Source organism: Vicia villosa, unplaced genomic scaffold (genome assembly GCF_029867415.1).
Source record: "Vicia villosa cultivar HV-30 ecotype Madison, WI unplaced genomic scaffold, Vvil1.0 ctg.000470F_1_1, whole genome shotgun sequence".
In the NCBI taxonomy this organism is placed as follows: Eukaryota; Viridiplantae; Streptophyta; class Magnoliopsida; order Fabales; family Fabaceae; genus Vicia; species Vicia villosa.
The window spans coordinates 139,984-167,791 of NW_026705227.1; the positions used below are offsets into that span (position 1 = coordinate 139,984).

General features: G+C 40.1%; 1 pseudogene; it reads right to left on the bottom strand.

The window, feature by feature from the left end:
* Window positions 1-1,999: 1,999 nt before the first annotated feature.
* LOC131628651 (uncharacterized) lies at window positions 2,000-27,808 on the bottom strand (annotated as a pseudogene).

The following is a 27,808-nucleotide window of genomic DNA, read 5'->3' on the forward strand; positions in this document are numbered from 1 at the left end:
GTTCCTCCTCTAAGGGGACTGGAGTAAAAAAATGAACTGGTTTCTCCTTTACAGTTCACTCAGAAGATTACGGCTTCCCCTTCTCCCCAGAAGGCTTCACCGTCAAAATTAGCTTATTACACTCCTCCACCTACGGAGAGGACAACTTTTATTACAAAAAATTATTCATTGCCTATTATTCCTCTGGAACAACATTACTGCCCTCAGGGCTCTTCTTTGACATAGGTTATTACAAAGTATTTTCTCAAGGGTTCTTCTTTTTACCAAAAGATACATTAAAAACAAGAGAATTTTATGAGTTTATACTAGTAGACTCAGACTCCATTACTCTCACTCATGAATATGATAACTCAGTTATAAAATTTTCAAAGTTTAAAATTAATAAGGTCTTATCACCCGCTGATTGGAATCTTCCTCCAATAGTTGTTAAATCATTTTCAAGGCAATACACTCCTCAACATTACAACTATCTTGATTACATGGACGCTTGGTCCCATTTTCTCTATGTTAAACCTTATGAACATACCTGGTTCATTTGGTTTAATAAGAATATTTCATTATCCTTTCCTAACTGGTTCATACAGTGGTTCATACAGGGCACGAAAAAAAGAGACAAGATTGTTCCTCAAATTGTGTCTTTATGATTGAACTTACTTGTCTAAAATTTGTAATGTTTGGTACAGATCATGTAAAATCTGAGCAAGTTGTGAACAGTGTACCATTCTCTCTAACAAACAATATTTTCTGCTAGCTGAAACAATCTCATATGCGTGAATATGGGCAAAACAATTATCACAAAACAATTATCAATAATCTGCAAATACCCCTAAATAAAAATTACCATTTATTATGTCTAGAATTGGTTGAACACTTTCTTTAACCTCTAGTTGTAAGAGATGTCCAGCAACCATTGTTGTGTTAATAACAACCATCTCAATTTTGTTTTCATTTGCAAAACCCATGCAGCAGCCTCAGCCAAACTCTATGAAAGCATATACCATAACTGATAACCCAAACAAAATTTGGCAAGAAAAAACACATACATCAAAATCGCATGTGCCAGCTTCAGGAAAGGAAATGTGAAACCCTTTATGGAGGAAGCTGCTTTGCAGGTCTTAAATTGAAGTGCAAATGTTAACAGGGAATGGATGATAAAGTGATTTGATATATAGTTTTGCTTCATCTCGAATGGAGTAGAAAATGAAAGAAAATAAAATCAGTGTTTCCGCCCCTGTTTTTGAGTTGTTGAATTCAGATGCCAAACTTGCTTGCAAGGTGTTTGAGAAAAGTTCATAACCAATATTTTTTTTTTCTTTAGTTAGTTTAGAGGAGGTTTAAAACCCCCGCAATTTCAAACGTTTTCAGATTCTTTTCAAGCTGTCTTCCATGTGGCGTGCCACGTCAGCCTCCGTTAGTGAAAACTAACGGGAGGGACCATTATTGGGAACGGAAAAGTTTATGAGGATCATTCATTGAAGAAAATTTTTACAGGGACTAAAATTGCAGGGTCGCATTTTTATAAGGACTAAAAACGTATTTAACCCTTTAAAATAATATTTAATAAATAATAATAAAATATTCATGTAAAATAGAAAAAAACAATAATAAATAATTAAATGAACAAATATCCTTAGAAAACATGGGTTAAAGAAAAATAAAAACAAAGCAAATAAATAAAACAAAAAAATAATAAGTTGAAAATAAAATAGAGTTTAATGGTAGTACACAGTCAGTGTAAAGAAGTACTAGACATCTACCCGTGCGATCCACGGGAAAGTTATATTTAATTAGTATTAAATGTAAAATCTCCGTAAAAGTAATTTATAAATTACATAGATATATTACCTAAAATTTAACGATAATAAAAGAGAGCAAAACAAATATAAAAATAGAATAAAAATAAAAAGTCACATATGTTTGAGTTTAGAGTAAATGACATAAATGTAATATTCATAGTAAAAGTTTGATGAAATACAAAAATGAAATAGATCAGTAACAATTATTTTAAATTTTGAAACACTTCTTTGTAAACGACATTTAATGTGTTATTTGTATGTTGACCCTCATCCGTAGCTATCAATAATTTCAAACCGATCCTTGATGTAACTCTTGAAATGGCAACATATAATTGTCCATGTGAGAAAACAGACTGTGGAAGATAAACTCCAACATGGTTCAAAGATTGTCCTTGACTTTTATTAATAGTCATTGCAAATGAAATAACCAAAGGGAATTGTATCCGTTGAAATTTAAAAGGAATTCTTGGATCAGAAGGTGTCAATGACAACCTAGGTATATACACCTTATTACCAATATTTCTTCCCGATAAAATCCTTCCTTCAAGCACATATTTTCCCATTTTTGTGATGATTAGTCGAGTTCCATTGCATTATCCAGAAGATTGATCTATATTTCTTAATAACATTACAGGTACTCCAACCTTGAGTTTCAACTCATGATTTGGAAGGCCAGATGCACTAATGGTGTTTAAAAATTCAGGTGTGTGTACATCATTAGGCACATCTATATCTGGATTCGCCGAGTATGGTGTGTCAAAACTTAGATACGTTTTTAATTCAGTGGGAATTAATGATAACATGTAGTCATTAATGTTATCAACAATATTATTTTTTGGGGCAAGTATAGCTCTGTCTTGAAAAAAAGATGGATCATTCATGTTATCCAAAAATGACGGATAAATGCTATGAACAATAGATGAAATAGAATCTGTTGAACTTTTAATTAGTAAATCATCTGGAATTTCAAGTGTGATATAGTCATCACCTTGTTCTCCAATTGTTCCATCACCAATCCCTAACACCCAATCTGAAAACAATTTTCTTTGTCTAACATCAACATCAGGGCTCCCAGTAAGTAGCCTCTTATTTGTATGCAACGTCAGGACTTCACAATAATTCCAAAGATATGAGGAGTTAATGGTAGCATGAACCACATCTTGTCTTGTTGCTTTAGGAATAACTGGTAGAATTTGTCTGAAGTCTCCTCCAAAAACAATAACCTTTCCCCCAAAAGGAATATTTAAATTTCCATTATTACAAAATCGAAGAACATCTCTGAATGTTCTACCAACAGCTTCAAAACAATGTTTATGGAGCATTGGAGCTTCATCCCATATAATGAGTTTTGTTTTTGCTATCAATTGTGCTAAAGGGGTATTTTGATCAATACCGCAAGTGGAATACTCATCAATGTCTAGCGGTATAGAGAATCTTGAATGGGCTGTTCTTCCTCCAGGAATAAGCAAAGCAGCGATTCCACTCGATGCCACTGTTAAGACAATATTTGCTTTAGATCTTAATGCTGCTGACATAGCCCTCCAAATGTAAGTTTTTCCAGTACCACCATACCCATATAGGAAAAAAAATGCCTGGTTTATTTTCTTCAACTCGTGCCATAATTTTGTCATATACTGTTCTCTGTTCAACAGTCATAGTTGACATCAATTGAGTATGTTCTATAGCCAGAAGTTGTGTATCATAATTTAACTCATCATAAATGAGTCTATTTTGGCTTTCAGATGTAAGAGATGCATCTATTTGAGGCATTGTGGGAAAATCACTTAAACTCCTATTATTGCTCTGTAAAAATGATTCGAGATCTTGTAATACTAAACTTTTTATGTCATCATCTGATAATTCCAAATCTGCCATAATAGTTAAATAAGTTTAGCAGAATAGAAAATATAAAAATTTAGCTGATTAGATAAAAAAATTATATGAGCCAAGTTAGTTTTACATGTAAAAAATTAGAGTATATAATGTATATACAATTACCTGGAAGTTGAAGAATGAGTCTTTGCCTATGCAAGATGTCATCACCCAAATAGTGCCATGTTTTGTGCCAAACATCTTCTGGTCTGGATAGTTGTTTTGAAATTAAAAGGGTTGCAAATAATTTTCGCAAAAAAGTACCTGTACCCCAATTGCTGGACTCTATAATGGCATCTATGTATTCTTTATCATCATGTAGTAAACCCATAGCAAAACATGCGTCTTTAAATGTATCATATAACACGTTGTTTACTGTCTTGATTTCCTGATAATTTCGTGGACCTTTGACATAATTAAGCAAAGTTGTCATACCCCAAATTTGTCCTACCCTGTACTTCTAACTGGCTTAGGTTTTGCATTCATGTACATACATCACCTAGGTCATAATCCACATGCATGCATCCATACCATGGGTACTATTCAAAGGCTAGCAAGAAAAAGCTCTAGTGCAAAGAAGTTTGATCAAGAGAATAAGGAAACTAAGATAATCATGTGGCTCTATGTTCATTGAAGCCCTCCTGGATTGGGGTGTCTCTCTGCTTCAAACCAGGGCATTGATTGAAGAGCGTAAGCTTGCAAATTATCTGGCTCCTTAAAACTGGGTTTCTTTAACCAAAGTCAACCAGTTGACTTTCTGGTCAACAGTTAATCAGGAATGGTTTCTTTGTGTGGAAAGCTTCTCATACTGACTATGTGAATGTGCTTGTTTGACTGGATTTGACTGGAAGAGATTTAATCGGGAATTTCACCAATAATCGGGAACATCAGAACAGTTGACTTTTTGGGTCAAAATCAGAAGAATTGTTCAAATATTGACTTTTGGTGGAAAATTAATCAAGAAAAGTCCGAGAATGGATAAAATCGGGAGTTTGACAAAAGGTTTCCAAAAATCGAAGCTTTCCAACACTTAGAAAATTTTTTGAAGCTTTGAATCATGATGAGCAGTCCACTTCAGCACTGATTTACACATGTCAAATGGCATTTTTTGGGAAAATTTCCAACATCAAAGTTGTTCCTCTCATGGAGGTGAACAATTTTGTAGTTGGACATTTTTTCATTTGGAGCTTGGGTCAAAAGATATTGAGGTCTGATCTTTCTGAAAATTCATTTAAACCAAGTCACAATCCAGGTCACAAGTCAGGTCATGACCTGGCATTTTGTCAAACACATGGCACGCCAAATCTCCAGCCATTTTTAGAGCTCTACAGAAGTGCCATGAATGCAAACTTGGTATTATTCTCTTCTTTGCCATCTCCTATATCCATTGAAACAAGAATTGGGACAATTGAATAAATATTGAACAAGATACAAGACTCCAAAGGCACCCCCTCGCAAAGCGCAGGACGCGTATCCGGCCAAGCCAAGCTGTGAGGTCACGCGCGGCATTACCACAAACACGTGGTGGGCAGAGTTTGAATTTGACTTGTGGATTCCATGAGTTCCCATATTGACCAAACATGGTTCTAAGGGATTCCTTACCATGCCCTCTACATATTGAGACCAAGTTCATTGATTTTGGACATGTGTGGGCCAGGATAGAGATGTTCAAAGTCAGGCCCTGATCAAATTGCATCTTTGCCAAGGATACAAGCCAGAAACCATGTCACGTGTGCAACATCATGAAGTGAGTTCCTTCCAAGTTCCAAATCATTTTGTGTGAGCTACAAGCCTCATCTCTCAGCACTTTCCACACCAAAATTGATCTACTCCATGCCCCCTCCACATTGATCAAAAGATCAAGTGTTTTAGTCGCTTGGTTAGCAAAATATAATGCCCTAAAGTGTATTGCACGGAAATTCTTAGCACCAAGCAACACACAACTTCTTGCAACACAACCATTTCCATATCTCGCCATGCATAAGTCTGTACGTGAAAGCAAAGAAAAGCATCACCACAAGTGTCCAAACTTCTTCACTAAGCATGAGAAATATTCCTCTACACGAGCCACACCATAGGCTCCTACACACTCACTCCCTTATAAATACCAGATTCACTTTCTCTTCTCGGGACAGACTCTCATTGTTCTTTCATTTCTCTCAAAGCCCTCTCTCCTCACTCTCCTTCCTCTCTACTCCACCTTCTTTCATCCTCACTTCCTCTCACTTCCATAACAAACTCTCCTCTCATCACTCTCTCTCACCGCTGCAACCACCCTAACCGTTTCCTAACTGCCATAACAACCTCCTCCCTCCACTCACCTTGAACATCACCACCATAAACCACCACCTTCATCCACCATAAACCACCACCTTCATCCACCATAAACGAACCGCAACCTACTCCGATCAAAGTATCTTCATCACCTTCTCCGATCCGAGCTCTATATTCGTTCTCACTCGTGTGACTACAAGAAAGATTCTCTGCTTTTCTCAATACGCGTCATCTTTGAGAGATTTGGAGCTACTTCAGCACTATCATCGTCAACCTCTCGAGGTACAGGAGCTTTCTCAATCTTCGACACAAGAATTTGTTCAGGTGAGCTCTACGAACTCCTTTGCACGCTAGCTGCATGTAATAAATCATGCAGTGTTCATTCTTGTGCATTTTTCTGATTCTTGATGATTGGATGCGGTTTGCTCTAAACAATTGCCGTTTGAACGTTTAGCACGTATATTTGAGGTTTATGAATGAAGATGAACGCGCTGATATACTTAGATTTGATTTTAGAAAAGGTGGATGTTAGTGACGGTTTCATGTTCATCGTCGGTTATGATGTTAGGGGTAGGATTGGTAAAAACTAATGCCGGATTCGTGTTCTACGTGAAAATCCGAGTAAGACAGTGGCGGATTTTTGATTTTTCGGGCGTTTTGGTGGTGGAGCCACGGCGGAGCTGGGTGAGGAAGATGACCGGAGCATCTCCGGCTCCGGTGATGCCCATGAGGGGTTGGGTTTTGTCCTTATTACGTGGCATAGTGCTATTGGTCCTCACTCCCAACTTATGGCCATTTTTGTTTATTATTAAATGATTGCAATACTGCGTGTTATGCTCTGATTGGCTGAGGCTTGTTCTTGTCATCTTGTGACTTAAAACTCATGTGACCAATTGATGCTAGTGTGTTTTACTTTTCTATGTCACGTTAACAAAAAGGCCATATGAGAAAAATGGTGAATACTTACTGAAGCAATAATTTGGAAATAAAAAAATGAAATAATGAGAGTGAACCATTTGTGGTAGTGACTGGGCCTTGGCGTGTTGGGCCCTGCTCTTTTCAGTATCGCACCTCCCAGATACTAATGCATGCGCATCATATATACTGGGCCTTAGCGCCCTAGCTTTTACCACCCCTTGTTCAGGCCCAGTTTCTGCCATAACACATTTTAGTCCATATTGAAAGTACTCTTGCACCCCCTGCCTGTTGTGAATGGTTTTGGTTAAATTTTGGTTTCTTTTCACATTTAATTCTTTTTTCCTCAATATTTTGTGAATATTTTTGTGAATATGTTGTGAGTATTTTGTGAATATTTTTGTGAATATGTTGTGAGTATTTTGTGAATATTTTTGTGAATATGTTGTGAGTATTTTGTGAATATTTTTGTGAATATTTTCGTGAACATTTTGTGAGTATCTTTAATAGCTTCAACAAATCATTTAGTTTTTATGTGATTTTTTAGTATAACCCCTTTGTAAATAAATTGCTAATTGACTTTTAATTAGACTTTAACTCCTTTTAATTGATGGTGTTTGTATTTTGTTTTTTATATATTCCCTTTAGATATTAGTTTAGATCTCAAATAGGATTTAGTGTATAACATTAGATTAGAGACTAGGTTAGTTCCCTTCTCATTCTCTTTTTCTTTTCAACTTTTAAAATACTTAATAAAAATCGATGAAGATCATACCGTTGCTTTATTTCATGGTAGGAAAGAAATGATTGAGGCGTAGGCCTCGATGTATGTTCTTTCCTACTTAACGGAGAAGAAATGATTGAGGTGTGAAGCCTCGGTGTATTTCTTAACCGTTATTTAGAGAAACGATTGTGGCGTAGGCCTCGATGTGCATTCTCTAAATATTCATAAAAAACTCTTTTTGTATCTCTTTTACTTAGCGGAGAAGAAATGATTGAGGTGTGAAGCCTCGATGTATTTCTTAACCGTTATTTAGAGAAACGATTGTGGCGTAGGCCTCGATGTGCGTTCTCTAAATATTCAAAAACAAACAAAAAACTCTTTTTGGTATGATCTAAGTCACAAATTAAAATCCCCATAAAAAACACCAACCAAAAACACTTCAAAAAACCTAATAAATGTTCAGATTTAAAACAAAAGTGAGGAAGTGATGCGAGACCTTGTAGTGGGTTCTCGTCATCATGGAATTACCCTTAAAAGATACAAACCAATCTCTTTTTCTTCTTTTCTTAAGGGCAAGTTATCTCCGCTCCATTGCATCCTAGGCTGTCCCCTTATGCAAGAGCGTGAGCGTTAACGCCGCCCAACTAAAAAACACAAAAACAAACAGAAAATCGTGAGCCGAGCTACGGTAACTCTGATTCCTGAAAAGGATACGTAGGCAGCGGGGTAGGGCCCGTGCGAGTACAATTCTTTATTTTCCCTACATTTTGCATTCATTTCGCATTTAGACATAGACATAGTTATACACCCTTTAGATAGAAACAAACATAGGTGGATACCATCGAGTACGATGGGCGCGAGGGGTGCTAATACCTTCCCCTTGCGTAACCGACTCCCGTACCTTGATTCTCTGGTCGCAAGACCCTGTTCCTTCCTTTGTTAGGTTTTCTGATATTCCTTTCCCTTATGGGATAAATATATTGGTGGCGACTCTGTTCATTTTTCGCGAGCGTGCGACAGCTGGCGACTCTGCTGGGGACTCTGCTGGGGATGCCTGAGCAAGTCGATCCTAGCCTTTGTTTGTTTCTTTTATTGGGTGTCTCTTTGTTTGTTTATGTTTACATCTTGTATATATGCTTGCATATCATGTTTATTTCTTGCTTGCATATCATGTTTACTTTCCGCATGCATCTGGACTATATTATGGGTCTCCGTGGAGGCCACATATTTTCACTGTTTGCAGGTTGGGTGGGATTGTTTCTATGAGGTAAAAGGCCTAATACCCAGGCCAGAGTGACACATAGGATACCTAGGATAGAGTGGATAGTCATGACGCTGATGAGATGTCAGGTCTTGTCTAGTGCGATCATGAGACCCACGCCCAGTCGAGGTCCAAATGGGGTATCATTGTTGGCATGTAGATGCAACAACATTGGTGCCTCAGGAGGACTGATAACGCTGGTTGCCATTTTGACCTACCCTGACCTAGACTACACCCGTGAGTGGGGAGGGATATACATGACAGGTACCGTTGGTGACTATTTGGTTCTGTGGGTGACTATTTGGTTCTATTGATGATTATGGTTCTTCTGGTTCTCTGATCTATGCCGGACCTTTGATCCTATGATATCTTCTTGCTCAGAATTATTGCCTTGGTCCCTCTATGTCGTGGGGACCCAATCTGCATCATTTTCATCATAGCATGTTTACATTTCAAAAAAAAAAAAAAGAAGAAAAAAAAAAGAAAAAAAGAAAAGAAAGAAAAGAAAGAAAAGAAAAAAGTTAATTCTCATTTGCATGTCATTTTTCAGGGTATCCAGAAAATATCAATCTCTGTCAAGAATGGATAACAACGTGACCGTCGATCAAGGAGCTACAAGGCGCACACACACTTATACTTTCCATCGCGAGGGTATGGTTCAATTGGGACAATTGGGTGAATTGGTCACTGGTCATAATGAAACAGTGTTCAGTGGCAACTATGGCAACATATTATCTCTTCTGTACTCGCGTGTCGACGAATGGGCCTTATCTACTCTTCTTCAGTTCTACGACCCAGATATCCGTTGTTTCACATTTTCAGATTATCAGCTAGCTCCCACTCTCGAAGAGTACTCTTGCCTCCTCAACATCAAGATTCAACACAGAGTGCCTTTTGTTTGTGTCCCAGAGAAACCTAGGTTGGATTACATTGCCAACGCTCTTTATTTGAGCTTGGGAGATGTTCATGATAACTGGAAGAAGAATGGTGATACACATGGCTTCTACATGAGTTTCCTGGTTGAAAAAGCTCAAGAATTTGCTGACAAAGGAATATGGGAGGCTTTCAATGCTATTTTGGCCGCTCTAATCTATGGAATTGTGATGTTTCCCAACATTCACAAGTTCGTTGATTTGGCTGCTATATGTCTTTTTATGGACAAGAATCCAATACCCACCCTATTGGCTGACACATATTATTCTATTCACTCTCGGCATGGTAAAAGGGGGGCTATTCGAGGTTGCTTGCCGCTGTTATATAAATGGTTCAAATCTCACTTGCCTGCTAGTGGTCCGTTTGTTACCTCTACTCAGAAATGGTCTCAGAGGATCATGGGACTTACTGCAAACGATATCGTATGGTACCAATTCCGAACAGGCATATCTGAAGTCATTATTAGGTGCGGAAACTTTGGTAACGTCCCGCTCATTGGGACAAAAGGATGTATTAACTACAACCCAATTCTAGCTCTTCGTCAGTTGGGTTATACCATGAAGAGTGGGCCTTCGGATAGGGAGATTTACCAATCCGTGTACTTTGAAAAGGGAGCCGACCCTGTAGCGCTTGAGGAAATCAGGAAAGCCTGGAATAACATTCATATAGGTGAGAGATCCACTCTGGGAGCCAAGAATGCCATTGCTATGGAGCCCTATACCGATTGGGTTAAGGAGAGAGTCAAGACACTTCTGTTACCATTCCCGAGGGTCCCCCTCTTGTATGCACAACCTCCGAAGATATCGGAAACTATGGTATCAAGGGAACGTTTTGACCAGGTCCGCGTCGCCAATTTGAGACTGAAAGAGAAAGATAGGGATATGGATTTGAAGCGCTATTTCCTTAAACAGACAAAGAATGAACTGGCCCGTGAACTTAAAACTCTCAAAGGAGAGTCTTCTCAAGCCAGGAAGAGGGTTAGAACTGAAAAGGACGGAAAAGCTGTTGTCGCTCCTACTGAAGATCCTCAAAAGGTTATAGAAAAGGCTATAAAGGAAGAAAAAGAGAAGCTCAGACGAGAGTATCAAGAAGACCTGAAAGCCCACAAGCTCCGACTGGAGAAAGAAACCAAGTATGAGTTGAGGACCATGAAGAAGAAACTGGAAGAAGAGACCACTCAGAGAATAGCAGTTGAGACCCAACTGAAAGGAAGTCACCTCCGCACCGCCCGACTAGCTGAAGAGAATGTTAAGCTCAGAGATCAAATGATGAGTGAAGCAAATGCACTTGAGAAGACCTATATCCCAGAATGCAAAGGGTGTGACGAACTTAGGGATTGCTGCAAGAATCTAGACACGCAGTTATTCCGAAAGGATGAAGTGATTCAAAGCCTTGTCAAAGGAAGAGATCGGGAGACGACTAAGAAGCTATTTGACGAAACAAAGAAGTGGAGTGACGCCCATTTCAGACAAGGAGGGCCTTTGTTCTACATTGAGATGAATTGATAATCGAATTTGTTTGTAGATCACCACCAGATTTGTTGGATGGGATCTCTATTGCTCTTTATATTGAAACATTGTTATTTGTGTTTGAACCTACCCGCCTTAGGGAGCTATTATGAATGAAATGAATTGCTTTCCGTTTTCACTTGATATCTCTCTCGTCACGTTGTTATTTGTTCTTGACTATCAATCTTACTTTGGATACCCTGAAAATGACACAACACATCATATGCACACATGCACACATACATTCACATTGTCACATTGCATTTTACAGGTTATTATACAAGACACTAATTGGGGTCCCTTTCAGAACAGATTTCTTTTCCGACGACGAAGCTGACTTTCTTACATCCTTACCGCACCAGGAGCAACGAGAGAATCATGGAACAATTTGAACAGAATCAAGCTGCCCTCCGTAGGGATATGGATGTTATGGGGGAAAGAATGACCCAACTTATGGAGACTCTCCATGTCGTTGTCCAAGGACAAGAAGAACTCAGAAAGAGCGTTGCTGGATTGATCAAGGATACTCCTACTAACTCTGCTGATGGGGGGGTAAAAACTAAGGAGATTCCTGTTGAGGGTATAGCAAAGGTAGTGGATGATCACCATGAGGTTATTGATCTTGAACATGATCTTACTGCTGAGTTGACCGAGACTGCCAAGATGTACCAAGCTCTCGAAGAACGCCTTAAGGCCGTTGAGGTTGCTAAAACTTCGAGTTTCGATACCGCTGCCCTGAGCTTGGTACCTGGAATTGTTATTCCACCGAAGTTCAAGGTGCCAGATTTTGATAAGTACAAGGGAGTTACTTGCCCAGAAACTCACATTCGTTCTTACTGTCGTAAGATGGCCGCTCACGCCGAGAACGAACCTCTGCTTATGCATTTCTTCCAGGACAGTCTCACAGGAGCTCCGTTGGAGTGGTATATGAAACTTGAGAGGGCCAATGTCAGTACTTGGGGAGGACTTGTTGATGCCTTTTTGAAACAATACCACTACAATACTGCTATGGCTCCTAGCCGTGCCCAACTGCAAAATATGTCACAAAAGTCTGAAGAATCTTTCAAAGAATATGCCCAGAGGTGGCGTGAACTTGCTGCTCGAGTTCAACCTCCTCTTCTTGACCGAGAATTGATTGATCTGTTTATGGGTACTCTGAAAGGGCCGTACCTTCAACACATGGTTAGTAATACTTCTCCGTCCTTCTCAGATGTGGTTATCATTGGTGAACGGGTTGAGAACTGTGTAAAAGCTGGTACCATTCAAGGTGTTACTAGTCCTAGCAACTCAAGTGGTAATGGTAAGAAGCCGTATTCTGGGTTTGTGAAGAAGAAAGAAGGTGAAACCAGTACTGCTTCAGTTGACCAAGGTAGAACTCCAGTATACTCTGCTGTTCCACCTCCTTACTACCCGATGCCATATACTGTTCCCAATCCGTATGCCCCTCAGGCATACGCTGCTGCATTTCCACAACCATGGATGGCACCCCAACAGCCTTTCGTACCACAACCACAAGTTGTTGCTCCTCAGAATCGTCAACAGAATCCTAGGCCTCAAGGTCAAAGAGCTCCACAAAGGCAAAGGTACCCTGATAGGCGTATAGATCCAATTCCGATGCCATATGCACAGCTCCTTCCTCAATTACTTGCTGGTCAGTTGGTGCAACTCCGTGAAATGGGCCCTCCGCCTAGTCCTCTTCCTCCAGGATATGATGCTAATGCTCGCTGTGAATTCCACTCAGGCGCTCCAGGCCATACGATTGAAAAGTGTAAAGCATTAAAATACAAAGTCCAGGATCTTCTCGATGACAAGCTCATCTCGTTCACTCCTACTGGTCCTAATGTGCAGAATAATCCTATGCCTCCTCATGCTGGCGCGACCAATGCTATTGAGTCATGCGATGATCAGATCCTAGTAAGTGATGTTAATGAGGTAAGGATGCCGCTGGCAGTTGTCAGAGAATACCTTATGCAACAAAAGGTTTTGTGTGAACTACATGACTACTGTTTGCATTGTTCTTCTAACCCCGAGGAATGCACTAGGTTGAGGGAAGAGATCCAGAAACTAATGGATGAAGGTGTTCTTAGAGTGGAAAGGGTCGTTCCTGTCGAGGATGTGGCTACTCTAGAGATACCTTACTATCCTGCTGAGGTGTCGAAGAATCAGAGTACTCCTTTGGTCATTCGTGCTCCGAGTACTCCCTTGGTCATTCAGGCTCCGAGGACTCCTTTGGTTATTCAGGTTCCAAATGCTCCTTCGACTCCTCCAACCTCGTCTCTTGTTCCTTCTCCTGTGAATGATTCTAAGGCTGTCCCTTGGAGTTATAATGCCGTGTATATTCGAGGGAAGAAATATGATTGTCCTCCAGTGGGTAATTCGAGCATCACTAATATTACTGGCACTAGTGGCATTACCCGTAGTGGTCGGATCTTTGCTGCCCCTCCTCCACTTCCCAAAGAGACCAATAAAGAGGTTAGTACACAAGCAAAAGGAAAGCAAGTTGCTGTTGATCCTCCTGTGACACGTAATGCACAAGATGCCGAGCAACTCTTGAAAATCATTAAGAAAAGTGATTACAAAGTGATTGACCAACTTGATCAGACCCAAGCCAAGATCTCCATCTTGTCTCTCTTGGTGCATCCCGAAGCTCACCGTGATGCTCTGATGAAAGTTCTGGCTTCCGCTCACGTAACTCAAGACATTACCGTGCCTCAGTTTGAAGGGGTTGTGACCAACATTGCTGCTGGTAATTGTTTGGGTTTTTCTGATGATGAGCTTCCGCCTGAGGGTAGAGCACACAACAAAGCGTTGCATATCTCCGTCAAGTGTCTGGATGCTGTGTTGTCTCGAGTTCTGATTGATACCGGTTCTTCTCTTAATGTGATGCCCAAGACCACTTTGTTTAAGCTGAGTATGGATGGGATTATGATGAGACCATGCACTATGAGTGTCAGAGCGTTTGATGGCTCTAGAAGGTCCGTAGAAGGGGAAATTGATCTGCCTGTTTTGATTGGCCCTCACATGTTCTATATTGCCTTCTATGTCATGGATATAAGTCCTTCATACACTTGCCTCTTGGGTCGTCCTTGGATCCATGCTGCTGGGGCTGTGACATCCACCCTCCATCAGTGTTTGAAATTTGTTGTGAATGACAAGATTGTTGTGATCACTGGGGAAGAGGATTTGATTGTCAATAATCTGGCATCATACCGTTATGTTGAAGTAGAAGGAGAGATACAAGAGACACCTTTTCAGGCCTTAGAGATTGTGTCGGTTGATAAACTCCCTGTGGTTGAGAATAAGAGGGTACTCGGAGCACCACTCTCGTCTTTAAATGATGCTAAGGCCTTCTTAGAAGCTGGTACTCCCCATAGTGCCTGGGGCAAGCTGATTGATGTTCATGAGAAGCGAGACAAGTATGGCCTTGGGTATCAACCATCTTCTTCTACTCAGCTCAGCATAATTCCTGGAAAGAAGGTGATTCCCCCCATTTCTCAAGTGTTCGTCAGTGCAAGCACCAGTTCTGGAAGTCAGGTCCTCGCTGTGGATGATGATGATGATGAAGAAGATCTCTCCAGATTCATTTGCCATGCTGCGCCTGGACAGGAGCTCAACAATTGGACTATCTTGGACATCCCCAGAGTCACTTTTATGGAGATGTAATTTTCTTGTTTCAATAAGTCATATGCTTCGCCCTAAGCATTTTGACTATTTGTACAAAGAAGGGCCCCCATGTTGTTTCAATTTGTTTAATATTGAATAAAAATCATATCTTCGCATGCAATTACTGTTCCATTTCTTTCATTTTTTGTTTGTACTTTAAAAACTTTTTCAAAAATGGCAAAGCTTTTTCTTTTTCTTTTATGTGTTGCATTCTAAGGCATAAATCATCCATCGTGCAGATCCGGCTCGAATTCCATCAAAAACGATAATGTTACAGTTCCGCGTCTTAATATCCTTGAGAATCCAATTGACCAAGCTGATGAGGATAGTGGGGAAGATTGTGAAGTCCCTGAGGAATTGGCAAGACTTTTGAGACAAGAGGAGAAATCTATTCAGCCACATCAGGAAGCCATAGAAATCATCAACCTCGGTTCAGAAGAAATAAAGAGAGAAGTCAAGATAGGTGCCGCTTTGGAAAGTGATGTAAAGAGAAGGTTGATTGAGTTGCTTCGAGAGTATGTTGATATCTTCGCCTGGTCATATGAAGACATGCCCGGTTTAGACACGGATATAGTTATGCACAGGCTACCTCTCAAACCAGAATGTCCGCCTGTAAAGCAAAAACCACGAAGAACTCGACCTGATATGGCTTTGAAAATCAAGGAAGAAGTTGAAAAACAGTTGAAGGCTGGTTTCTTATCTGTGTGCGAGTATCCTCCTTGGATTGCAAACATAGTACCCGTTCCTAAGAAGGACGGAAAGGTACGCATGTGTGTTGACTACCGAGATTTGAATAGGGCAAGTCCGAAGGATGATTTCCCTCTGCCTCATATTGATGTGCTAGTCGACAACACTGCTCAGTATTCGGTGTTCTCCTTCATGGATGGTTTTTCTGGCTATAATCAAATAAAAATGGCTCCTGAAGATATGACCAAGACTACTTTTACCACTCCGTGGGGTACGTATTGTTATAAGGTGATGCCTTTTGGTCTTAAGAATGCTGGTGCAACATATCAACGAGCTATGGTGACCCTTTTCCATGATATGATCCATAAGGAGATTGAGGTGTACGTCGATGATATGATTGCAAAATCCCAAACTGAGGAGGAACATTTGGTATACCTGGAGAAATTGTTTGCTCGTTTGCGAAAATTCAAGTTGAGGCTTAATCCAAATAAGTGCACTTTTGGAGTGCGATCTGGAAAGTTACTTGGATTCATTGTGAGTCAACGAGGGATTGAGGTCGACCCTGACAAAGTAAGAGCAATACAGAATATGCCAGCACCAAAGAATGAAAAAGAGGTCCGAGGGTTCCTTGGGAGATTGAATTACATAGCCAGGTTCATTTCTCATCTCACTGACACCTGTGAACCCATCTTCAAACTGCTGCGTAAAAATCAAGATATCCGTTGGGATGATCATTGTCAGAAAGCCTTCGAAAGGATCAAGCAGTATCTCCAAGAGCCACCAATTCTCATGCCTCCGGTTCCGGGGAGGCCGCTACTTATGTACTTAACTGTGCTTGAAGGATCTATGGGGTGTGTGCTGGGCCAACATGACGAGTCTGGTCGAAAAGAGTGCGCCATTTATTACCTGAGCAAAAAGTTTACCGATTGTGAATCCCGCTACTCACTACTCGAGAAAACTTGCTGTGCTTTGGTATGGGCTGCTCGCCGACTGAGGCAGTATATGTTGACTCACACCACTCTATTGATCTCCAAAATGGACCCGATAAAGTACATCTTTGAAAAACCGGCCCTTACAGGAAGACTAGCCCGGTGGCAAATGCTTTTATCAGAATATGATATCCAGTATGTCACACAGAAGGCCATCAAGGGAAGTGTCCTTGCAGATCATTTTGCTCATCAGCCATTAGAAGAGTATCAGTCAATGAAGTTTGACTTTCCTGATGAAGACATCATGAAACTGGATGATAATGAAGGACCCGAACCAGGAGAGCGATGGACTCTCACGTTCGACGGTGCATCAAATGCTATGGGCCATGGTATTGGGGCAGTTTTGACTTCTCCTCGTCAAACTCACATCCCTTTCACAGCTAGAATATGCTTTGATTGCACAAACAATGTCGCAGAGTACGAAGCTTGCATAATGGGCCTCGAAGCAGCCATTGATATGAGAATCAAGATCCTTGAGGTTTATGGGGATTCTGCCCTAGTTATACATCAAGTAAGAGGTGATTGGGAAACACGACACCCCAATTTAGTTCCTTATAGGGACTATATCTTGGAGTTGTTGCCCGCTTTCGAGGAAATCACTTTCAATCACATCCCCCGAGAGGAAAATCAATTGGCAGATGCTTTGGCTACTTTGGCGGCTATGTTCAGAGTTAGCTCCCCTAAGGAAGTGCCAGACATAACGATCCTCCGTTACAAAGAGCCTGCCCATGCATTCCCTGCTCATTGTCTCACTACTGAAGATGTGTATGATGAAAAGCCATGGTATTACGACATCAAGAGGTATGTTGAGAAGCAAGAGTATCCCGAAGATGCTACGATTGGTGATAAGCGAACGCTTCGAAGGTTAGCATCCAAATTCTTCTTGTCAGGAGACGTCCTGTACAAAAGAAACTATGATTCAGTTTTGCTCAGATGCGTGGATAGACACGAAGCAGAATTGATCATGCGGGAAATTCATGAAGGATCTTTTGGAACTCATTCCAGTGGGCATTCTATGGCCAAAAAGATCTTGCGAGCGGGATATTACTGGATGACAATTGAAAGTGATTGTTATGTGTACGTGAAGAAATGTCACAAATGTCAAGTGTATGCTGACAGAATTCATGTTCCTCCGACTCCTCTGAATGTCCTGACATCGCCTTGGCCCTTTGCTATGTGGGGCATAGACATGATCGGACGGATAGAGCCACAAGCTTCAAATGGACACAGATTTATTCTTGTTGCTATCGACTACTTCACCAAATGGGTTGAAGCTGCTTCTTACAAGAACGTAACCAAGCAAGTCGTTACTCGCTTCATCAAGAAGGAGATCATATGCCGATATGGGGTTCCAAACAAGATCATCACCGATAACGGGTCCAATCTTAATAACAAGATGATGGCAGAGTTGTGTGAAGAGTTCAAGATTGAACATCACAATTCATCACCCTATCGGCCAAAGATGAACGGCGCAGTCGAAGCTGCTAACAAGAATATAAAGAAGATTGTCCAGAAGATGGTTAGAACGTATAAAGATTGGCATGAGATGTTGCCATTTGCTTTGCATGGCTATAGAACTTCGGTTCGTACTTCAACTGGGGCAACTCCCTTCTCTCTTGTCTACGGCATGGAGGCCGTACTACCTGTCGAAGTGGAAATTCCTTCATTGAGAGTCTTGATGGATGCCAAACTCGATGAAATAGAATGGGTTCAAACGAGGCTTGATCATCTCAATCTAATTGAGGAGAAACGCTTATCTGCTATCTGCCATGGCCAGTTGTACCAAAAGAGGATCAAGAAAGCGTATGACAAGAAGATTCGGCCTCGAGAATTCCACACAGGTGACCTAGTCGTAAGGAAGATCTTGCCAATTCACACTGATCCAAGGGGCAAATGGACTCCCAACTATGAGGGACCATACATTGTGAAGAAAGCATTTTCAGGGGGTGCTTTAATCCTGACAAAGATGGATGGGGAAGACGTTCCGCTTCCAGTCAATTCAGACTCAGTCAAAAAATACTACGCATAAAAGACCCGCTAGGTCGACGTACCTAGGCAAAAATAAGGGCATCCCGGCAAACCAAAAGGGTTTGGGCAAAAATTAGGGATAGAACAAAAAAAAGAATAACCCGCTAAGTTGAAAACCCGAAAGGGCGACTTAGGCAAAAAAGGGCATCCCGCTGGATTGAAAACCCGAAAGGGCGATCCAGGCAAAAGTTAGGGATCAGAAGCGAGAGGCTGCAGTCTGAATATCCTTCACAAAGACCGCTATACGCCCTTGGCAGAACGGACAGATCAATCCAACCATTTCCCTTCTAAAGCAAAGCATTGAGAGGATCGAGGATATGGGAACTGTAGCAATATCGGTTTTAATGGAAACCCGAGCATTTCTCTTTGCCATTTTGCTCTTTGCATTCTATTTTCTTTTTTGCAACTACCTCATTTAGGAGTTGCTTCCTTGTACAGAAGCCTATTCATAGGCATTCCATCAATAAAATGATCTTTGGATAAAAAGCTTTCCTTGTTACTTTTCTTTTTTTCGCATGCGAGATGTGATTTAATTCGTTATTAAACGTTGCATTGAAAGCATGGGGAATAATAATCACAAAATCAAACGAAACATGATGTTACATAAACATAAAAGTGCTCTAAGGGGCACCATTTGCGTCCGAACGTTGTTCTCTGTGCAGGTTGCAGGTTCTATCCGTCATCTTGGCTCATGGTATGTCACAAAGGTCATCATCATCCCGCATAAAAGTTCCAGGGTATAATTCATCAGCACCGGTAAGCATGGAGCACATGAAAAGGTCCATATCCTCCGTCCATAGGGCAGACGAAGAATGGTCTCTCAGAATCCATGATTCCCCAAGCAGCATAGGATGTAAGGAAAGTCGAGCAAAATCATTTCATCCCCAGCAGGGCTATGCTCCAACCCTCAACGCAGTTACCAATAATCTTTGGTACTGTAGGGTTTCCAGTATCAATTCACGATGATGGTTCAAGATCACAAGACAACGGACCCCAATGATCCTTCTTCTGTTCCCCCAAGGGCCTTTATTTGGCACTCTTTGCATATAGAATCCATTGCATATAGCATTCGCATCCTCAAAAGCGTAGCATATCCGTCAAAAGCGGAACATTACGCCACAGAAAAGTCAAACATGCATACAAAGAATAAGCCAGATAATGCAAATCATCCCCCAATCAAGACAATGATACACCCCCACATAAAATGTCCTTACAAACTCCCATTGATATCTGCTACTCCATTACAAATCTCCTCATCCACGGTGCCGATACTTGGTTTTACCAATCCCCAATCTCCAGTCTAAGTGCTTCAATAATTTTCTTGTGGATCGTAGGTCCTTCGACCTTATCCTCATCTCTTTCCATTCTTGTGGATCGTAGGTCCGTTGACCTTATCCTCATCCTTTGCATTCTTGTGGATCGTAGGTCCGTTGACCTTATCCTCATCCTTTGCATTCTTGTGGATCGTAGGTCCGTTGACCTTATCCTCATCCTTTGCATTCTTGTGGATCGTAGGTCCGTTGACCTTATCCTCATCCTTTGCATTCTTGTGGATCGTAGGTCCGTTGACCTTATCCTCATCCTTTGCATTCTTGTGGATCGTAGGTCCGTTGACCTTATCCTCATCTTTTCATTCTTGTGGATCGTAGGTCCGTTGACCTTATCCTCATCTTTTCATTCTTGTGGATCGTAGGTCCGTTGACCTTATCCTCATCCTTTGCATTCTCGTGGATCGTAGGTCCGTTGACCTTATCCTCATCTTTTCATTCTTGTGGATCGTAGGTCCGTTGACCTTATCCTCATCCTTTGCATTCTTGTGGATCGTAGGTCCGTTGACCTTATCCTCATCTTTTCATTCTTGTGGATCGTAGATCCTATCATCCCATCGAACCCGTATTTTCGAATCACAGTTTCATACAACAATCATTTCCATTGAGAACCTTGTATTGGCACCTCAGGCTACGTTACAAGCTATCACCCTTCTTCCAATTACTCACCATAAATTTCCACCAGAAAAACAATAAATTTCTCTTTCCCCAGCAGATATCAAAACAAAAATAAGGATAACACTTACACCATCTTCTCTTCAGGACAAATTTCTGGTCTTGGTATTTAATCTTCTTTCACCTTGAATGTTCGAAAGGCTAACGCCAACCTCGCCTTCAGGTGTAAGACGATTAAATAGGGGCAGCTGTCATACCCCAAATTTGTCCTACCCTGTACTTCTAACTGGATTAGGTTTTGCATTCATGTACATACATCACCTAGGTCATAATCCACATGCATGCATCCATACCATGGGTACTATTCAAAGGCTAGCAAGAAAAAGCTCTAGTGCAAAGAGGTTTGATCAAGAGAATAAGGAAACTAAGATAATCATGTGGCTCTATGTTCATTGAAGCCCTCCTGGATTGGGGTGTCTCTCTGCTTCAAACCAGGGCATTGATTGAAGAGCGTAAGCTTGCAAATTATCTGGCTCCTTAAAACTGGGTTTCTTTAACCAAAGTCAACCAGTTGACTTTCTGGTCAACAGTTAATCAGGAATGGTTTCTTTGTGTGGAAAGCTTCTCATACTGACTATGTGAATGTGCTTGTTTGACTGGATTTGACTGGAAGAGATTTAATCGGGAATTTCACCAATAATCGGGAACATCAGAACAGTTGACTTTTTGGGTCAAAATCAGAAGAATTGTTCAAATATTGACTTTTGGTGGAAAATTAATCAAGAAAAGTCCGAGAATGGATAAAATCGGGAGTTTGACAAAAGGTTTCCAAAAATCGAAGCTTTCCAACACTTAGAAAATTTTTTGAAGCTTTGAATCATGATGAGCAGTCCACTTCAGCACTGATTTACACATGTCAAATGGCATTTTTTGGGAAAATTTCCAACATCAAAGTTGTTCCTCTCATGGAGGTGAACAATTTTGTAGTTGGACATTTTTTCATTTGGAGCTTGGGTCAAAAGATATTGAGGTCTGATCTTTCTGAAAATTCATTTAAACCAAGTCACAATCCAGGTCACAAGTCAGGTCATGACCTGACATTTTGTCAAACACATGGCACGCCAAATCTCCAGCCATTTTTAGAGCTCTACAGAAGTGCCATGAATGCAAACTTGGTATTATTCTCTTCTTTGCCATCTCCTATATCCATTGAAACAAGAATTGGGACAATTGAATAAATATTGAACAAGATACAAGACTCCAAAGGCACCCCCTCGCAAAGCGCAGGACGCGTATCCGGCCAAGCCAAGCTGTGAGGTCACGCGCGGCATTACCACAAACACGTGGTGGGCAGAGTTTGAATTTGACTTGTGGATTCCATGAGTTCCCATATTGACCAAACATGGTTCTAAGGGATTCCTTACCATGCCCTCTACATATTGAGACCAAGTTCATTGATTTTGGACATGTGTGGGCCAGGATAGAGATGTTCAAAGTCAGGCCCTGATCAAATTGCATCTTTGCCAAGGATACAAGCCAGAAACCATGTCACGTGTGCAACATCATGAAGTGAGTTCCTTCCAAGTTCCAAATCATTTTGTGTGAGCTACAAGCCTCATCTCTCAGCACTTTCCACACCAAAATTGATCTACTCCATGCCCCCTCCACATTGATCAAAAGATCAAGTGTTTTAGTCGCTTGGTTAGCAAAATATAATGCCCTAAAGTGTATTGCACGGACATTCTTAGCACCAAGCAACACACAACTTCTTGCAACACAACCATTTCCATATCTCGCCATGCATAAGTCTGTACGTGAAAGCAAAGAAAAGCATCACCACAAGTGTCCAAACTTCTTCACTAAGCATGAGAAATATTCCTCTACACGAGCCACACCATAGGCTCCTACACACTCACTCCCTTATAAATACCAGATTCACTTTCTCTTCTCGGGACAGACTCTCATTGTTCTTTCATTTCTCTCAAAGCCCTCTCTCCTCACTCTCCTTCCTCTCTACTCCACCTTCTCTCATCCTCACTTCCTCTCACTTCCATAACAAACTCTCCTCTCATCACTCTCTCTCACCGCTGCAACCACCCTAACCGTTTCCTAACTGCCATAACAACCTCCTCCCTCCACTCACCTTGAACATCACCACCATAAACCACCACCTTCATCCACCATAAACCACCACCTTCATCCACCATAAACGAACCGCAACCTACTCCGATCAAAGTATCTTCATCACCTTCTCCGATCCGAGCTCTATATTCGTTCTCACTCGTGTGACTACAAGAAAGATTCTCTGCTTTTCTCAATACGCGTCATCTTTGAGAGATTTGGAGCTACTTCAGCACTATCATCGTCAACCTCTCGAGGTACAGGAGCTTTCTCAATCTTCGACACAAGAATTTGTTCAGGTGAGCTCTACGAACTCCTTTGCACGCTAGCTGCATGTAATAAATCATGCAGTGTTCATTCTTGTGCATTTTTCTGATTCTTGATGATTGGATGCGGTTTGCTCTAAACAATTGCCGTTTGAACGTTTAGCACGTATATTTGAGGTTTATGAATGAAGATGAACGCGCTGATATACTTAGATTTGATTTTAGAAAAGGTGGATGTTAGTGACGGTTTCATGTTCATCGTCGGTTATGATGTTAGGGGTAGGATTGGTAAAAACTAATGCCGGATTCGTGTTCTACGTGAAAATCCGAGTAAGACAGTGGCGGATTTTTGATTTTTCGGGCGTTTTGGTGGTGGAGCCACGGCGGAGCTGGGTGAGGAAGATGACCGGAGCATCTCCGGCTCCGGTGATGCCCATGAGGGGTTGGGTTTTGTCCTTATTACGTGGCATAGTGCTATTGGTCCTCACTCCCAACTTATGGCCATTTTTGTTTATTATTAAATGATTGCAATACTGCGTGTTATGCTCTGATTGGCTGAGGCTTGTTCTTGTCATCTTGTGACTTAAAACTCATGTGACCAATTGATGCTAGTGTGTTTTACTTTTCTATGTCACGTTAACAAAAAGGCCATATGAGAAAAATGGTGAATACTTACTGAAGCAATAATTTGGAAATAAAAAAATGAAATAATGAGAGTGAACCATTTGTGGTAGTGACTGGGCCTTGGCGTGTTGGGCCCTGCTCTTTTCAGTATCGCACCTCCCAGATACTAATGCATGCGCATCATATATACTGGGCCTTAGCGCCCTAGCTTTTACCACCCCTTGTTCAGGCCCAGTTTCTGCCATAACACATTTTAGTCCATATTGAAAGTACTCTTGCACCCCCTGCCTGTTGTGAATGGTTTTGGTTAAATTTTGGTTTCTTTTCACATTTAATTCTTTTTTCCTCAATATTTTGTGAATATTTTTGTGAATATGTTGTGAGTATTTTGTGAATATTTTTGTGAATATGTTGTGAGTATTTTGTGAATATTTTTGTGAATATGTTGTGAGTATTTTGTGAATATTTTTGTGAATATTTTCGTGAACATTTTGTGAGTATCTTTAATAGCTTCAACAAATCATTTAGTTTTTATGTGATTTTTTAGTATAACCCCTTTGTAAATAAATTGCTAATTGACTTTTAATTAGACTTTAACTCCTTTTAATTGATGGTGTTTGTATTTTGTTTTTTATATATTCCCTTTAGATATTAGTTTAGATCTCAAATAGGATTTAGTGTATAACATTAGATTAGAGACTAGGTTAGTTCCCTTCTCATTCTCTTTTTCTTTTCAACTTTTAAAATACTTAATAAAAATCGATGAAGATCATACCGTTGCTTTATTTCATGGTAGGAAAGAAATGATTGAGGCGTAGGCCTCGATGTATGTTCTTTCCTACTTAACGGAGAAGAAATGATTGAGGTGTGAAGCCTCGGTGTATTTCTTAACCGTTATTTAGAGAAACGATTGTGGCGTAGGCCTCGATGTGCATTCTCTAAATATTCATAAAAAACTCTTTTTGTATCTCTTTTACTTAGCGGAGAAGAAATGATTGAGGTGTGAAGCCTCGATGTATTTCTTAACCGTTATTTAGAGAAACGATTGTGGCGTAGGCCTCGATGTGCGTTCTCTAAATATTCAAAAACAAACAAAAAACTCTTTTTGGTATGATCTAAGTCACAAATTAAAATCCCCATAAAAAACACCAACCAAAAACACTTCAAAAAACCTAATAAATGTTCAGATTTAAAACAAAAGTGAGGAAGTGATGCGAGACCTTGTAGTGGGTTCTCGTCATCATGGAATTACCCTTAAAAGATACAAACCAATCTCTTTTTCTTCTTTTCTTAAGGGCAAGTTATCTCCGCTCCATTGCATCCTAGGCTGTCCCCTTATGCAAGAGCGTGAGCGTTAACGCCGCCCAACTAAAAAACACAAAAACAAACAGAAAATCGTGAGCCGAGCTACGGTAACTCTGATTCCTGAAAAGGATACGTAGGCAGCGGGGTAGGGCCCGTGCGAGTACAATTCTTTATTTTCCCTACATTTTGCATTCATTTCGCATTTAGACATAGACATAGTTATACACCCTTTAGATAGAAACAAACATAGGTGGATACCATCGAGTACGATGGGCGCGAGGGGTGCTAATACCTTCCCCTTGCGTAACCGACTCCCGTACCTTGATTCTCTGGTCGCAAGACCCTGTTCCTTCCTTTGTTAGGTTTTCTGATATTCCTTTCCCTTATGGGATAAATATATTGGTGGCGACTCTGTTCATTTTTCGCGAGCGTGCGACAAAAGTCCGCAAATAATATCTCTCACCCGATCCAGGTGGTGCAAAATGAACTCTACCAATTGTGAAACCTTTTTTACGGGGAGACCACTGTTTTTCAGAATCTTTCCAAACAAATTTCAAAGGAAATTGATTGTATGTAAGATTTCTTCCTTCCTCGTATTTTTTATTTGCTTCCATCCATGCCAGAAATTTGGTATTTTCTATATTTGGCTTATTGATAACTCGGTTAATTGGAGCAACATCGTCGTAAACAATATATTGTTGATTTTCTAAATGAAAAGGTAGTCGCTCAACAGAAGGTTCTCTATAGTTAATGTCAAAACTAAATATTCTCCAAGCTGCTTCACATGATGACAAATATCTACAGTCATAATACATTTTGATTTCATCAGAAATTTCCGAATCGTTGGTTCCATTGGCACTATTATAGAACCTAGCGGTAACACGATCATGCCCTTTGTTGACATACTTAAAAAGATACTTAATAGATCGATACTGATTGCACCATTCAACATTTATATGAGCATTGTATTTTAGTAGTAGATGCCTATTATATGGTACGACAAACTTGTTATCTGCAAAAGACTCACCTTTTTTAATGAAATTACCATTATCTCTCCTTCTATATATTGGATATCCACTTGCATCAATAGTGGTGTTATCGAGAAACCTCTTTGGGAAATACTTTGTGCACTTTCCATTTTGCATGCAAGGAGATTTTTTATTTTGAGCACCGCATGGACCATGAATCATAAGTGAAGAGACTATTTTAAATAGTTCTATATCAGCTTCTTTATCAGGAATCTCAGCTGAAATTATTTTGTCGATATCATTGGGATTTACGCATCGAAATTCATGATGTAGAAATACCAAAATATGAGCATGTGGTAACCCACGTTTTTGAAACTCAATTGTGTATATCACTGGACATGAAGATAAAATAAAATATATAATTAATAAATTTAACAACTAATTGCATATAATTCAACATTAAAATATAATTAGATAAATACCTGCTTTGACTTTTCCGAATAAGTGTCCTTTCTTTATATCCTTTATCAAATGATCAAGTTTAATCTTGAATATTCTGCAAACTAAATCAGGCCTGTCTTCTGATTTTAGATTGTATTTAGACAAAAATGTAACTAATTCTGGCCATTTTTGATTGCATGTAAAAGTAATAAATAAATCAGGATATCCAGTCCATGCACAAATAGCCATAGCATCTTGGTAGTTTTGAAGCATGTACCGTGTGCCTCCTACAAAACTTGACGGCAACACAATTCGTCTTCCTGTGGTTGAAGGATCAGTTTCTCCTCTTAGAATTGCCTCTGTGAGACCTTTATACATGTCGGCCCTCAATTCTTTTTGATGGTTTCGAACCCATTTTAATCTGGAAGACTCTATCATGCTATATCCATCAACCAAAAACTGTTGAAATAAACGTTTAGCAAACAACAATGGAGCCAAGTCATTTTCTCTCTGTTGGATTCTATAAGAAAACCACTCTTTGATAGTTACCATTTTTCTTTTTATTGTTGGTGCATCTGATACATCATTGTATTGGATTCCTTCCCAATATCCATCTTCTCCTCGAGGAAATAGTAATGGATATTGCAATGGCAAGTAAGCTGAACTCAAAATTGAAATACGCTTTAACCATCCAGATTGAGTCTCAACAATGATATCTCTCTCAAATTCAACACTATCAAAGTCACCTACAATTAATGCAGCTACCTCTGAAGTCGTGGGTAGATTGTATCTCCGGCCATCATAACCTCTCTTACCTAAGATTCGTAACCGCAATATTGGTACATTACATTCATTGATTTTTTGACGAACCATTCTATAATGTTTACAATATTGATTATATTCGTCAAGAACATCCTTTATTTCATTAACTATTCCGGCTTTCAGTGGTGCAGCATTGTCTTCCATTCTAGAAAAAGAAACAAAATTAATTGTGCACATTTATTTATATATTAAAAGTATTTTATAATGTAAACTTCGCAGTGAAATAATTACCTAACCACTTCCATTCTGTTCTTTATCTCATTTTCAGTGTCGTAAATGTATAATTGAGCAAATTTAGGCTGACTTCCAGGAAGAGGGAGGAGACTTCCGATTTGATGATAGTTCTCGCCATTCATGACAAACATTGGAGGTGCATGGCCATTGTTTATTTCACCGTGAATTTTACCACCCATAGAAGTGAAAGCAAACATACTATTGAACGATCTAATGTTATCCATAAATAATTTGCTTCTTGTGTCATGTTTGTGAAATAAATCGTGCAATGGTTGAGGTGCTTTCTTATAATGAGGAAGCACAATTCTTCCTTGAGAACAACACATAGAAAATTTAGGATATGTTGCATTATATTGCTTTTGTACTCTTTCTTCAAACCACATGATTGCACCACAATAATTACAAACTGAATTTGGTTCTCCAATGTCCCAGTA